The following is a 16,420-nucleotide window of genomic DNA, read 5'->3' as shown; positions in this document are numbered from 1 at the left end:
CCATTGACAAAAACAGAAACAAACCAAAGCCAGGGGCAAATTTTGGGTTGTATTTTCCACTAGAGGGCAGCTTAAACTTTCAAAAGAAAATGACTTCAGCTCTTCAGCAAGTTTCCTCATAAGCCTCTGGGCCCTGTATGAGTCTCTGGGGATGAGAAGGGAACAAATAAACCTAGCTCTTTCCTCATAGAACTCACAGTCTGGTGGGAGAGACACATATTAAACAAGACAACATCCAGTGAATGTAGAGTCGGAACCTAAAACAATTACGATCAAGGAGAGAGAAGCCCAGAGCAGGAAAATCTTTGCATTGGGAGGCATAAGAAGAGCTCACTGAGGGGAGGATATTGGGCTGAAACCTTCAGGATAAGGCAAAAGCAGTCATGGTAGGAGGTGGCAGGATATTCAGAAAGACAGGGGAACCTAGGAAGGAGAATCAGGTGATGCAAGAAGAGGGCAGTCCCAGCTCTAGAGGCTCTGAGGCAGGAGAGAGTTTGGTGTGTTGCACAGACAGAAAATAGTCCTTGAGCCTTCAGCACAGAGTGTGAGGGAGGAAGTGGCTGGCAAGGAGACTGCTGGGGTAACAAAGCCTCAAAGACTAGCCCTCATAAATAGTTCAGATTTTATTCAACATGTAATAGGATGACATTGATGAACTTCAAGGAAAAGAGGTGATTTGACTGGTGCTCTAGCAAGAGCATTCTGGCTGCTGTAATGAGAATGCATATAGAGGGACTTTGGCATTTGAGTACATCTGCTACCTGCCTACATAGATTGGGTAAAACTAACAGGAACATCCCACATTTGCATAGTGTTCTCTAGTTTACAAGAGTGATTTCATTTGATCCTAGTCCTCTGCCCAATTTCTTTCCCCCTCTCCAACTTTACTATGAGATACTTACCTAGAGGAAGTTTGTTTGGTGAGTTCTCATGAGTTGCCCAAAGTCAGAGGGATCCATAAATGGGGGAGTCTGGACTCTACCAAGGTCTGCTGGACTTCCAATTCAGGGCTTTTTTAATCTTGACTTAAGCCATATAGCTCAAATACATATTACTTGATATATGTAGATATATATAAATACATTTATACATATGTATTTTTATTTTATTATTTATTTATTTATATTTGTGTAACATATTAAGTAAAAGTGATGCCTATATCCTGATCTTCAAAACTCTGCAGAGAACAGGTCAGGCATTTAGTTCTCCAAATGTCTGGACATATGTAGTCTAGAGAACTAGTGCAGGACAGCCCATGATGAACCGGGTGATATTTGACCCACCAAGCCATGACATACACAGTAGCACTCCATCATCAAATGGAAACAGTATATACTTGAGCAGGCCCTGAATGCATAAGTAAGTTACATGAAGAAGTGACCCAAATACCCACTCCTACAACACTGCCTTGTCTCTCCCAGCCTGAACCATGGCCTCACTGGGGAGTTCCCTATAATCAGTTCACACAGGAAGAAAAGACTTGGTTTTCAGATGGTTCTGCACAAAATATAAGCACCACATGAAAGTGAGCAGCTGCAGCAGGACAGCCCATCTCTGGGACATCCCTTAGGACAGTGGTGAAGAGAAGCCCTCCCACCTGTTTACTTTGTGATTATATACAGCTTCATGGTCTGTGGCCAATGGCTTAACTGGATAGTCAAATCTTGGAAGGAACATAATAGGAAAAATTTTAACAAAGAAATTTGGAGAAGAAATATGTGGATAGACCCCTCTGAATAGGCATAAAAATGTGAAGATATTTGTGTCCCAAGTGAATGTTCACAAAGGGTGACCTCAGCGGAGGATGATTTTAATAATCAAGCAGATAGGGTGACGTGTTGTGTGGATACCAGTTCTCTTCTTTCCCCAGCCACCTCATCATTGTCCAATGGGTTCATGAACAAAGTAGCCATGGTAGCAAAAATAGAAGTTATCATGGACTTCCACTCACCAAAGCTGACCTGGCTTCAGTCACCACTGAGTTCCCAATCTACCAACAGCAAAAACCTACACTTGAGTCCCAGATATGGCACCATTCCCAGGGTGATAAGCCAGTTACTTGGTGGCAGGTTGATTACCTTAGACCACTTACATGAAAGAGGTAGTATCTTGTTCTTACTGGAAGAGGTACTTAGTCTGGGTATGGATTTGCCTTCTTTGTATGCAATGCACTCCTGCCAAAACTATCTATGGACTGATACAATGCCTTATCCACCATTATGGTATTCCACACAGCATTGTTTCTGATCAAGGAACTTACTTTATAGCAAAAGAAATGTGGCAATTGGCCATGCTCATGAAATTTTTACCATGTTCTCTACCATCCTAAAGCAGCTGGTTTAGAGAGCAGAATGGCCTTTTGAAGACTCTGTTAAGCACCAGCTAGTGGCAATACATTGCAGAGTTGGGGCAAAGCTTTCCAAAAGTCTATATATACTCTGAACTAGCATCCAATATAGTGTACTGTTTCTTTCCATAGCCAGGATTCATAAGTCCAGGAATCAAGAGGTAGAAATGAGAGTGGTACCACTTACTCTTACCCTTAATGACCCATTAGCAAAACTTTTGCTTCCTGTACCAGAACATTATTGTCTGCTAGCCTAGGGGTATTAGTTCCAGTGGGGGGGATGCTTCCACCAGGAGACACAACAATGATTCCATTGAACTATAAGTTAAGACTGCTACCAGGCCACCCTGGGTTCCTCATACCTCTGAATCAACAGGCAAAGAAGGGAGTTATTGTGCCATCTGGGGTGATTGATCCTGATCAACAAAAGGAAATTTGACCAGGGAGGTAAAGAAGAGTCTGAAATACTGGAGATCCTTTAGGATATCTCTTATATTACCATGCCCTGTGATTAAAGTCAATGGAAGACTACAATAACTCTCCAGGCAGTACTATTTTTTTTTATTTTATTTTTTATTTTTTAAAATTTACATCCAAATTAGTTAGTATATAGTGAAACAATGATTTCAGAAGTAGATTCTTTAATGCCCCTTACCCATTTAGCACATCCCCCCTCCCACAACCCCTCCAACAACCCTCAGTTTGTTCTCCATGTTTGAGTCTCTGCTGTTTCGTCCCCCTCCCTGTTTTTATATTATTTTTGTTTCCTTTCTCTTATGTTCATCTGATTTGTCTCTTAAAGTCCTCATATGAGTGAAGTCATATGATTTTTGTCTTTCTCTGACCAATTTCACTTAGCATAATACCCTCCAGTTCCATCCACATAGTTGCAAATGGCAAGATTTCATTCTTTTTGATTGCCGACTAATGCTCCATTGTGTGTGTGTGTATATATATATACATATATGTATATATATACACCACACATCTATATACATATATATACATATATGTATATAGATATGTGGTGTATATATATACATATATGTATATATATATATGTATACATATATGTATATGTGTGTGTGTGTGTGTGTGTATATACATAGCACATTTTCTTTACCATTCATCCATCGATGGACATTTGGGCTCTTTCCATACTTTGGCTATTGTTGATAGTGCTGCTATAAACGTGGGGGTGCATGTGTCCCTTCAAAACAGTACGCTGTACCCCATGGATAAATGCCTAGGAGTGCAATTGCTGGGTCATAGGGTAGTTCTATTTTTAGTTTTTTGAGGAACTTCCATACTGTTTTCCAGAGTGGCCACCAACAATGCAAAAGAGATCCTCTTTCTCTGCATCCTCGCCAACATCTGTTGTTGCCTGAGTTGTTAATGTTAGCCATTCTGACAGGTGTTTTTGGTTTGGATTTCCCTGATGATGAGTGATGTAGAGCATTTTTTCATGTGTCGGTTGGCCATCTGGAGGTCTTCCTCAGAGAAGTGTCTATTCATGTCTTTTGCCCATTTCTTCACTGGATTATTTGTTTTTTGGGTGTTGAGTTTGATAAGTTCTTTATAGATTTTGGATACTAACCCTTTATCTGATATGTAGCTTGCAATTATCTTCTCCCATTCCATCGGTTGTCTTTTAGTTTTGTTGATTGTTTCCTTAACTGTGCAGAAGCTTTTTATTTTGATGAGGTCCCAGTAGTTCATTTTTGCTTTTGTTTACCTTGCCTCTGGAGATGTGTTGAGTAAGAAGTTTCTGCAGCCAAGATCAAATAAGTTTTTGCCTGCTTTCTCCTCGAGGATTTTGATGGCTTCCTGTCTTACATTGAGGTCTTTCATCCATTTTGAGTTTATTTTAGTGTATGGTGTAAGCAAGTGTTCCAGGTTCATTTTTCTGCCTATTGCTGTCCAGTTTTCCCAGCACCACTTGCTAAAGAGACTGTCTTTATTCCATTGGATATTCCTTCCTGCTTTGTCAAAGATTAGTTGGCCATACATTTGTGGGTCCATTTCTGGGTTTTCTATTCTGTTCCATTGATCTGAGTGTCTGTTCTTGTGCCAACCAGGCAGGACTATTAATGACCCAGACTCTTCAGGGATGAAGATTTGGGTCACCCACCAGGTAAAGAACAATGATGAGCTGAGGTGCTTGCTTAAAACAAAGGGAATCCAGAATGAAGAGTGAAAGAAAGTTGTTATAAATACCAGCCATGATCATGTGACCAGTTACAGAAACAAGAACTGTAATTCGCATGAGTCTTTCCTCTTTATTCTGTTATGAATGTATTGTGTACACTTACACACACACACACACACACGTTTTCTTTCTTCTACCACTCCATATCATGTATTATAAGATATGTTCACTTTAGGGACACCTGGTGGCTCAGTCAGTGAGCGGCTGACTCTTGATTTCTGCTCAGGTTATGATCCCAGGGTCATGGCACTGAGCATAGATCCTGCTTAATATTCTCCCTTTTTCTCCCTTTGCCCCTCTCCCCCGCTTGCATGTGCACTCCTTCTCAAATTAAAAAAACAAAAAGCATGTTGATTTTAGGGGCGCCTGGGTGGCTCAGTCACTTAAGCATCTGACTTCGACTCAGGTCATGACCTCACAGCTCATGAGTTCCAGCCCCACATCAGGCTGTGTGCTGACAGCTCAGAGCCTGGAGCCAGCTTCAGATTTCTGTGTGTGTGTCTCTCCCCCCCTCCCCCACTCATTCTCTGTCACTCTCTCTGTATCAAAAATAAATAAACATTAAAAAAAGTATGCTGATTTTAAATCATTGTATTTAAGTTACAGGATATCAAGAAGAGTAAGCATCATTCACAGACTTTACCTCCTCTTCTGGGAAAGGGGCTAGTGTGTTTTCGGTTTTACACAGGATAGTTGTGTCATGGTAGGTGGAACTATGATCTTGTTATTATCTTAATTTGGTGATTAAGTGTGGTTTAAGGAGATATGTATGGATGTCATATTAACAAAGAGTGCACTTATGATTAATTTTATGGGTCAATTTTATGTGTTCATATTTCTGGTTAAACATTCTTTTGGGGTTTGTCTGTGAGGATGTTTATAGAATTTGAATCACTATACGGAGGAGAGAGGATTGCCTTCCCCATGTGGACAGCTTCATCCAACCCACTGAAGGCCATAAAGGTAAAGGAAGGGAGGATTTAGAGGGAAAAAAGGTGAAGAGGTGGAAGATAATGTGGCACCTTTCTCTGCCTGAGTGCTGGGATGGGACATTGATCTTTTCCTACCCTTCACACCAAGACTAAAATCTATTGAAATCTATACCATCAGCTCTCTGGCTCTCAGGCCTTTATACGTGTGTGTGTGTGTGTGTGTGTGTGTGTATGTATGAAGTACATATATATGTGTGTCAAATATATTTGTGTGTGTCAAATACATATATATATAAGTTTCAAATATATATATATATACACACATATATGTGTATACACACACACACACACACACACACACACACACACACAAACATACACAGTATGAATATATATTTCAAATGAAGACCAGTTGCCAGTCCTTGGATTCTCCCACTGACCGAAGACCACAGCAAGCCTAGCCTGTATGCTTCTCCCTGCCCCCAAAGGCACCCCAAGGTACCTGGGGAGGAGGGTAACAGAGGTGCTACCTCACCTTCATTTGGCTCAGCCCCAAGAAATCCCACTGCTCTGAGCCAACCCTAACATGGACAGAACTACCACAGCACCATATGCAATCTGAACACTCCAGAGCAGGGCAGACTCTCATGAATCATCTGATTTGGAGACAGACATATTTTTAACTGAATGTCTCTTCATTACTTCAAATGCTTGTAACTAAGGGGTATTGATAGTAAAATAAAGAAAGTAATTAAATATTATAATTGACCCATGGCCCTAATTAAAGTGATTCACATAATCCAGATTTCTGTGTCCCATTCTGCAGAGCTCAGGGTCACCTTCTCTCTGACACCAGCCCTATTTCTTCCACTTGGTATTTATGAGCTATTCTCCATGTCTTTGCAAATCTTACCCAACTTTAAGGCACAGGGTGAGCCCACATCCTCCAGGGAGACTTCTTTGCTTGATTTCCTCTGAACTTTTTCTAGTCATTAATCCTACTTCTAAATCTCATTATTCGATGTGTTGAGAAAATAGCACATATATTGCTACATCAAAAATATTTTTAGGAGTGCCTGGGTGGCTCAGTCGGTTAAGCGTCCGACTTCAGCTCAGGTCATGATCTCGCGGTTCGTGAGTTCAAGCCCCGCGTCGGCCTGGAGCCTGTTTCAGATTCTATGTCTCCCTCTCTCTCTCTGACCCTCTCCCGTTCATGCTCTGTCTCTCTCTGTCTCAAAAATAAATAAACGTTAAAAAAATTTATAACAATTTCATAACTGCCTTTCATTATACTTGGCTTCCTTTGTAATCCTATATATTTTATTTTTGCACCTAAAAATATTCTGTAAAGAAGTCCGGAAGCTTCCCTCAGTAGGATCACGGCACAGAAAAGGTTAAGAATTTCTGCTTATGCTTTCATACTTCTGACTCTCCTATCGCCCAACTGAGGGAGGCCTGGGTCTTAGAGCAGCTAGAGGAGCAGCCATCAGGTGGCTCTGGAGAAAGTACCTTCCCCTCCTACCTGCCCACTGGAGAGTACTTCCAAGAAGGCCCCGTGCTAATCAGACCAGCCAAGAGTCTTCTTTATGGCAGATGGAGGCTCTAGCACTTGTCAGGGACTGGGAATAGGAGTTGTCAGATGAAAAGAAAACTTTGGGCTTAGCCAGCTTGGGCCCCCCACCAAGACCAAATAGTTCTATCTGTACTTAACAATGACACCAGGGCCACCAGGGCCATCACTGCTGCTTATTGGACTACAAGATGGGCTGAGAGAGGCTGCTACAAGACTTGCTTCTTGGTGGAAGCTTTAAGAAGAGACAGTGCAAAATTTGCCACTTTTTCCTTCTTCTCTTGGCTTCCATCAGCCTGATTCCATCAGTGATGCCAATAAATAGATCCCCATTATAGATACTTGCCAAGCATGTGCTGGAGTGAGAAATAAGTGTGTGTTAAGCCACCGAAATTTAGGAATTATCTGTTACCAGAGCAGAGCCTAGCCCGTGTGTGTGTGTGTGTGTGTGTGTGTGTGCGTGCATAATTGATATATTTTTTAATAATAATAAAAAAAGGTATTATTCAATAAGTCAGGAGTGAGTCATGGAATTAGGGGTGGTGGTCAGAAGAGACCTTGAAAGTAGAATAGATCATATTTGATTTTGTAATTTAAAAAGCTACACAACAACATGGTATGCCCTGTCTTCAACATGTTTTTTCTTGACTGGTAGCCAAGTAACTGCTGTCACAGGGTAAATACCATATCCTTGTCCATTCAACTTGCTCAGCACTGGGGTTCTGAGTTTTTTTTTTTAATTTAAATTTAAGTTAGTCAATATACAGTGTAATCTTGGCTGCAGGAGTAGAACCCAGTGATTCATCTCTTACATATGACACCCAGTGATCATCCCGAAAAGTGTCCTCTTGTGGCCATCACCCATTTAACCCATCTTCCCACCTATCCCCCACTCCTGCAATCCTAAGTTTGTTCTCTGTATTTAAGAGTCTCTTATGGTTTGCTGGGGCTCTATGTTTCCTTGGGGCCACAAGTATTACCACTCACTGCAACAGAAAACCCTACTAATCACAGTAGCAAGTAGAGGTGTCTAACCAAATTGTGCAGGCCAAACAACTGCCTCAGCACTGGAGACAATAATGTTGACTTGGGTCCCTAGGAGAGGAATCTCAGGTTTAGGATGGATCAGAGAGGGAGGAAGGGCAGGAGTTCTTGCTGAACATGATATCAGTTATATAGTGGCTGTATGTTCTTTCTCTGCATAGCATCTCTTAAGGGAACCACCTCTCACACTCGCTCAGTTCATCCACTTTAGGGATAAGGATAGGCATATCAAACAGGCCAGGCAAGTCAGGGAACCCCATTCCCCTGGCCATAGTGGTTGGCTCAGGGATGGGTGCATGACCAAAGCTGACCAGTCAGAATTCTCCCCAGGATTTTTGCTAGAACCAGAAAGAGGAGTTCCACCTTTCAGTAGGACCACCAGCTATGAGGATAATGTAACCTTAATACTGCCAGAGTCATCTTTGCCTGCCCATGGAAGAGTCTGCCTGAATAGTATGTCACAGAAGAAACCAGAGAAGAACTACGGAAAAAAGGAAGATTCCTGGGAACAATAATTCATTTTCTGGGTCCACCTGTGCCTAAGCCAGATTCACACAACACATGCACAAGCACACAGTGATCTTTCTAACTTTATGAGTCAGTGAGTTCCATTTTCTATATTGTTTAAATTAATTGAATTGGCTTTCTGTCACTTGCAAACATAGGGGTCTGTCCTGATTCATGCCATGCTCCATCCTTTTGGAAGCTCCTTTGTAGTCCATGTGGTCCTCACACCATCACTATAGAGTGAATGCAACATAGATTCCTCCACCTATTTTACCAAAAGGGTTAATGAGGCCCAGAAAGAATCAATTTGCCCCAACCTTACAACACTTAGTGTTATTGCCAGGGCTGATGTCAGCATCTTGACTCCCTCATGCAACCACACTGCCCTTAGGTCCCTATTTACATTGTCTGCTGAGAGTCTCTTAGCTGCAGGTTGGTGGTGACAGGCAAGGGAACCACACTCTTCCAAGCTGGAAGTAGGACCAGTGCATCTTCCTCATACTAATCTCTCCATTCCAGAGACGTTGAGTTCACAGATACAATTAGGACAATCCCTCTCCTGGTAATTCAGTCTCTGCTGTTAATCATTAGGTCATTAACCTTCACTCTGATAACAAGCTCATGTTTAATTCAAACAGATCTGTTACCAAGGCAGTCTCCTTGGGAATCTCCATCCCCTTCTGGGAAGGTTTGAGGGTGAGAGTGGTACAAGGAAAGGGAGGGAGGTTCTGGACCTTTCTCTGGCTTTCAGTGAGTTTTGTCTAATCTCAAAAAAATAACACTGCAAGCCTGAGACAAATCATTCTGGTGAATTCCTGGACCTCAATTTCTCCAAATGAAAAATGAAGAGTTTAAACTAAACTCAGCTCCAAAATATCAGAGCAGTTTCAAGAGTGGGCAAGGGGTACACAGCCCTGAACCCTCCCTGTTCCTCCTCAACCAGGGCAGTTATATTTTTATTTGCCTTTTAAATTTTATTTTTACTATAATTTAATCAGAAACATAATGAGTACATTTCTATTGTAAGATATCCAACCAACAAGGGTAAGTTCCCTTGGCTACCTCTCCTAAATCCAGTTCCCTTCTTCCTACCCCCAGAGGTAACTTATTAGTTTGGAAGAGTTTTACCCTTCCAGGCATTTATATATATGGATAATATTCCTTTGTGTATGTGAGTTCTTTTAGTTTTATGAAATAAATATAATTTTGAAAACTTATTTTTTAACTTGTTATTTGAACAATATATCTTGAAGATAGCCCATCTTAGTTTCTACAATTCTACATTATTCTTTTTAAAGTCATTTTGTTGTTAAGGCTCTGAAAAAAATCAATAAAACACTTCCCACTTAGCTGTAGTTGGCCTGTTTTCTTTCATGGTTTTCCAAACCAGAAAACCACATAGAATCACATAATGGGTTTAACAGATAATGAAAGGAATCATGTATTCAAGGTAAATGTCATTATTGCATACATTAGTCAGAATTGAAATTTCATCTTTTATGTGTGTGTCTCAAAAATACTGAAAAGAAAAAGGGAGGGTGTTTTAATGATCCCCAGAGGGCAATGTTGCCCTCAGTAGAGCAGACTCATTAGCTTCCCACCAGTTCTGTAAGGTCACTCCTGGGGAGACCTAAGCTAATTGGCCCTTCATTTCCCTGGTGATGATACAACTTCTCCCCAGACTGGCAACTGCCTTGCCAGTTTACCTCTTAATATGGCCCTGACTCAAGTTTTCAGATAAAAAGACAGGAGGACAGATTACAGAACAAAGCTACTCACTGGGCAATGTTATCACCCAAACTGCAACATTTTCCTAAATCTGGAAACAAGGCTACAGAACCTTTTTGTTACTGGACATTTTTCTGGCTTTCCATGGGTTTTGTCTGGTCTTAAGAAAATAACCCTGCAGGGGTGCCGTGGTGGCTTAGTCCGTTAAGCTTCTGACTCTTGATTCTGCTCAGGTCATGGTCTCACCGGTCCATGAGATCCAGCTCCACATCAGTGCAAAGCCCTCTTGGGATTCTATCTCTCCCTTTCTTTCTTTTTTTTTTAATTTTAATTTTTTAATTTACATTCAAGTTAGCACATAGTGCAACAATGATTTCAAGAGTAGATTCCTTAATGCCCCTTACCCATTTAGTCCATCCCCCTCCCACAACCCCTCCAGCAACCCTCTGTTCTCCAATTTTAGGAGTCACTTATGTTCTGTCCCCCTCCCTGTTTTTATATTATTTTTGCTTCCCTTCCCTTATGTTCATCTGTTCTGTGTCTTAAAGTCCTCATATGGGTGAAGTCACATGATATTTGTCTTTCTCTGACTGACAAATTTCGCTTGGCAAAATACCCTCTAGTTCCATCTACGTAGTTGCAAATGGCAAGATTTCATTCTTATTGACTGCCGAGTAATATTCCATTGTATATATATACCACATCTTCTTTATCTGTTCATCCATCAATGGACATTTGGGCTCTTTTCATACTTTGGCTATTGTTGATAGTGTGGCTATAAACATTGGGGTGCATATGCCCCTTTGAAACAGCATACCCTGTATCCCTTGGATAAATACCTAGTAGCGCAATTGCTGGGTCATAGGGTAGTTCTATTTTTAATTTTTTGAGGAACCTCCATACTGTTTTCCAGAGTGGCTGCACCAGTTTGCATTCCCACCAGCAGTGCAAAAGACATCCTCTTCCTCCTCATCCTCACCAACATCTGTTGTTGCCTGAGTTGTTAATGTTAGCCATTCTGACAGGTGTGAGGTGGTATCTCACTGTGGTTTTGGTTTGGATTTCCCTGATAATGAGTGATGTGGAGCATTTTTTCACGTGTCGGTTGGCCATCTGGAGGTCTTCTTTGGAGAAGTGTCTATTCATGTCTTTTGCCCATTTCTTCACTGGATTATTTGTTTTTTGGGTGTTGAGTTTGATAAGTTCTTTATAGATCTTGGATACTAACCCTTTATCTGATATGTCGCTTGCAAATATCTTCTCCCATTCCATCGGTTGTCTTTTAGTTTTGTTGATTGTTTCCTTCACTGTGCAGAAGTTTTTATTTTGATGGGGTCCCAGTAGTTCCCTTTTGCTTTTGATTACCTTACCTTCGGAGATGTGTTGAGTAAGAAGTTTCTGCAGCCAAGATCAAAGAGGTTTTTGCCTGCTTTCTCCTCGAGGATTTTGATGGCTTTCTGTCTTACATTTAGATCTTTCATCCATTTTGAGTTTTTGTGTATGGTGTAAGCAAGTGTTCCAGGTTCATTTTTCTGCCTGTCGCTGTCCAGTTTTCCCAGCACCACTTGCTAAAGAACTGTCTTTATTCCATTGGATATTCCTTCCTGCTTTGTCAAAGATTAGTTGGCCATACGTTTGTGGGTCCATTTCTGGGTTCTCTATTCTGTTCCATTGATCTGAGTGTCTGTTTTTGTGCCAGGTTTTTGTTCTTTAAAAAGGAAATTGGGCACGTGCATTTTGACTTCAGCATTTGAGATGGACATCAAGTTTTTAGTGCCTATTCTTAGGCCATTTAGAGTAGCATTCTGAGCAGCTTCTGCACAATACAGTGAAATGAATGTGACTGCCTGATTGAGGATGCAGAAGAAAAGCAGCACAATATACAGCATAAAAATCAGAGCAGACTGTGGGAGGATGAGAAGATTGCAATTGAATGGGGCTCAATATTTGATTACAATAGACCCCTCAGTTGCCATAGAAACAAAACCACCTTTCTGAAAAATATACCGCTGGGGCCAGGCAGGCATACATTAAAAAAAAAAAAAAAAAGACTAAATTAAAATGATGCACAGAATGACAAGGAATGCTTCTGAAATTGCTCCAGCTGGATGGATAAATGAGGAAAGCATGAAGATAACAAGCGGGGTACAATGCGGCACTTTATGCAGGCTGATTGAAACAGCCTCCAAACTGCAAAGGAATAATGGTATTTGAATCTGGGGCTCTTCTTCTATGACTAGGCCCCAAGTGCTGGTTTCCTCTGGGATTTTGGATGAGTGAGCCCCATCCTGAGGGCTAGGGCCAGGGCACCATCAAAACAGGATTCTGGATAACATTGTGGGAAAGAGAGAGAAAGATGGAGAGGGAGACAAGGACAGAGAGAGAAAGAGACAAAGAGAGGAGAGAGGCACACAAAGAGACACAGAGAGACAAACTCAGACCTTGTTGCCAATAATTGAAAGTTGGCTGGGTGCTGGCTGACCTTCTCAGAGGGCAGTCTGGCAAACTGTACTGAGAACCTAGAAAAAGTGCATTCCCAGGAATTCGAATTCTGGGAATCTGTGCTGAGATTTTCATTGTAGAGCTATTTAAATTTGCAAAAATTTAAGGGGAGAAAAATCCCCTAATAATACCATGAAAAAACTAATAATACCAGTTAAAATGCTTACCTGGATATCCCTGTGCCAAGAGCTTTACCTGTGTCCTATTTAATCCTCCTGACAAACCAGGAGGGAGCTGTTATTTATTATCTCCATGTTACAGATGAAACTGACATCCCTGTAGGATGAGCAATATGCCTGGGTCACTAAGTAAATGGCATACCTGGGATTTCAACCCAGGTCTTTCTGAATAGACACTCGAAGATGTTAACCACTCACAATTAAATGAATTATAATGTCATTATAAAGTGCAGTATTTTATTGACACTAAAATTATGTTTATGAACAATTTTGTGACAGGAAAATGTGAGAAATTCAGGCCACAAAACTTGTATATTTTCTAATTCCAACAATGTTATGTGATTTTTATATCTTTGCAAACAAAAAAGAAAGGGAGAACATTATGGCTTTTAAAATATTCTACTGCCTGCTTTCTCTATTTTTTAAAAACATGGTTTTTTTTAGAGACAGAGAGTTAGTGGAGGAAGAGCAGAATGAGGCAGAGACAGAGGCTCTGAAGGGGCCTCTGTGCTGATAGCAGAGAGGCTGATGTGGGGCTTGAACTCACAAAACGTGAGATCATGACCTAAGCTGAAGTTGGAAAGTTAGTTGACTGAGCCACCTGGGTGTTCCTATGTCTGCTTTTCTATACTTTCAAGTTTTTTTAAAAAATAGATTGTCAACTCTGTGTAGATCTGAGACTGTGGGTATGGGTAATATCAGAACATTTCAGTGTTATTTTTTTAAGTTTATTTGTTTATTTTGAGAGGGAGAGTACGAGCAGGAGAGGAGTAGAGAGAAAGGGAGAGAGAGACTCTGGAGGCAAGGTAATCAAAAGCAAAAGGGAACTACTGGGACCCCATCAAAATAAAAACTTCTGCACAGTGAAGGAAACAATCAACAAAACTAAAAGACAACCGATGGAATGGGAGAAGATATTTGCAAGCGACATATCAGATAAAGGGTTAGTATCCAAGATCTATAAAGAACTTATCAAACTCAACACCCAAAAAACAAATAATCCAGTGAAGAAATGGGCAAAAGACATGAATAGACACTTCTCCAAAGAAGACCTCCAGATGGCCAACCGACACGTGAAAAAATGCTCCACATCACTCATTATCAGGGAAATCCAAACCAAAACCACAGTGAGATACCACCTCACACCTGTCAGAATGGCTAACATTAACAACTCAGGCAACAACAGATGTTGGTGAGGATGAGGAGGAAGAGGATGTCTTTTGCACTGCTGGTGGGAATGCAAACTGGTGCAGCCACTCTGGAAAACAGTATGGAGGTTCCTCAAAAAATTAAAAATAGAACTACCCTATGACCCAGCAATTGCGCTACTAGGTATTTATCCAAGGGATACAGGGTATGCTGTTTCAAAGGGGCATATGCACCCCAATGTTTATAGCCACACTATCAACAATAGCCAAAGTATGAAAAGAGCCCAAATGTCCATTGATGGATGAACAGATAAAGAAGATGTGGTATATATATACAATGGAATATTACTCGGCAGTCAATAAGAATGAAATCTTGCCATTTGCAACTACGTAGATGGAACTAGAGGGTATTTTGCCAAGCGAAATTTGTCAGTCAGAGAAAGACAAATATCATGTGACTTCACCCATATGAGGACTTTAAGACACAGAACAGATGAACATAAGGGAAGGGAAGCAAAAATAATATAAAAACAGGGAGGGGGACAGAACATAAGTGACTCCTAAAATTGGAGAACAGAGGGTTGCTGGAGGGGTTGTGGGAGGGGGATGGACTAAATGGGTAAGGGGCATTAAGGAATCTACTCCTGAAATCATTGTTGCACCATGTGCTAACTAACTTGGATGTAAATTTTAAAAATAATAAAATTTTAAAAAACCGCCAAGAATGTTTCCCTCAACAATGTTCTCATATCATAACTGCCTTTGATTTACATATCTGACTCTAAATTGTACTAGGTCTTTTCAACCCAACAAAAACAGCAACAATAATAATAAGCTACCATTTATTGAATTCATACTGTGTGCCAGACACTGTGCTGTCTTTTTTGTTATTATTTATAATTTAATTTTTGAATAAACAATAAACTTGAAGTTTCCAAAATTTGGAAGTGTGGTGCATTTTTAGCAAAAATATCCCTGCCCCCACTGTTCTCACTCAGTTTCCCTCCCCATAAATAACAATTTTGCATGCTCCCAGAGATTTACTATACATGTGCAAGCAGATATATGTGTGTGTAACCTGCACCTGAAATCTCTTAGAAACCATTCCACATTAGTTCATAGAGAGCTTCCTTATTCTTTCCATGGCTATATGGAAATATACGTGATGGCTTCCATTACATGGAAGTACCATAGTTTATTTAAACATGTACATACTACTGAACATTTGGGTGGTTTTTAATCTTTTGAATAATCTTGTCCAGTTTTCATTTCATATGCGTGCAAGTATATACGGAGGAAAATTCTTAACGATGTAATTCTTGGGTCAAAGGGTGAGTCCATTTTAAATTTAAATAAATATTGCAAAATTATCCCCAAAGATATTTTACCAATCCATACTAGCACCAGGAACATAGGAGAGTGTGTATTTCCCCATACCTTTTTGTAGAAGACCAAGAGAGAAATTTGTTTTGTTGAGGTGAGGATTTTGTGGCCGAGAAAAGGGAGAGAAGTTTCCTGTGAGACCAAGGAAGGTGGCAGGTGTCAAAGGAAAAAAGAATTCATTCTAAGTAGTAAAGAAAAAATTATTCAATGACATCTGTTAAAGCACAGTAAGGAAGACTTCATTCAAGGTGGGGATGGACTATCATGTTAGGTGTAGAGACCACTGAGGTGGGAGTTTGCAGCAGTAAAGAGAGGTTGGTCTCAACTCTGATTTCAGCATGGGCAATGGGAATTTATATCCAAGGAGCAGGTGGAAGTCAGTGGACAGAAAAAGGAAACATCAGGGGTTGGGGGGATTCTGGTTAAACCTGTTACCAAAGTCAAACTTGCCCATGAACCTGATGTGAAGTAAGCCAGTGGCTGGCACACAGGTTTTGAAGCAAAGAAAGCTTTATTTTCAAAAGGGCAGCCAACAAGAAGACAGAGGATTGTTCCTAAATTTACCTTGCCTTGTTCATCCTAGGGGCAGTTTATACATGATTGGTCAGGGTTTATGGGATTCTTGAAAATTTAGTGGGAAGTCTTGAAACCATTTGAAGATATGCATTCTTCTGGACAGTGAGACACCATCTGGCACCTGGGATCTTTTTAAGACAAATGTCACCTTCTGTTTTCCATCATATTCTTATAATCAATGTGCAAACAAGAGGTAGAGTGAAAAGGGCAAAGCTAATAATTAACCATGCACAGAGCTTAAGGAAACCCAATTAAGTAAAGAACAGAACATGAGGCTAGATTAATAATAAAACTA

Source organism: Acinonyx jubatus, chromosome E2, assembly GCF_027475565.1.
Source record: "Acinonyx jubatus isolate Ajub_Pintada_27869175 chromosome E2, VMU_Ajub_asm_v1.0, whole genome shotgun sequence".
Classification (NCBI taxonomy): Eukaryota; Metazoa; Chordata; class Mammalia; order Carnivora; family Felidae; genus Acinonyx; species Acinonyx jubatus.
Note: the sequence above shows the minus strand (reverse complement) of the source record.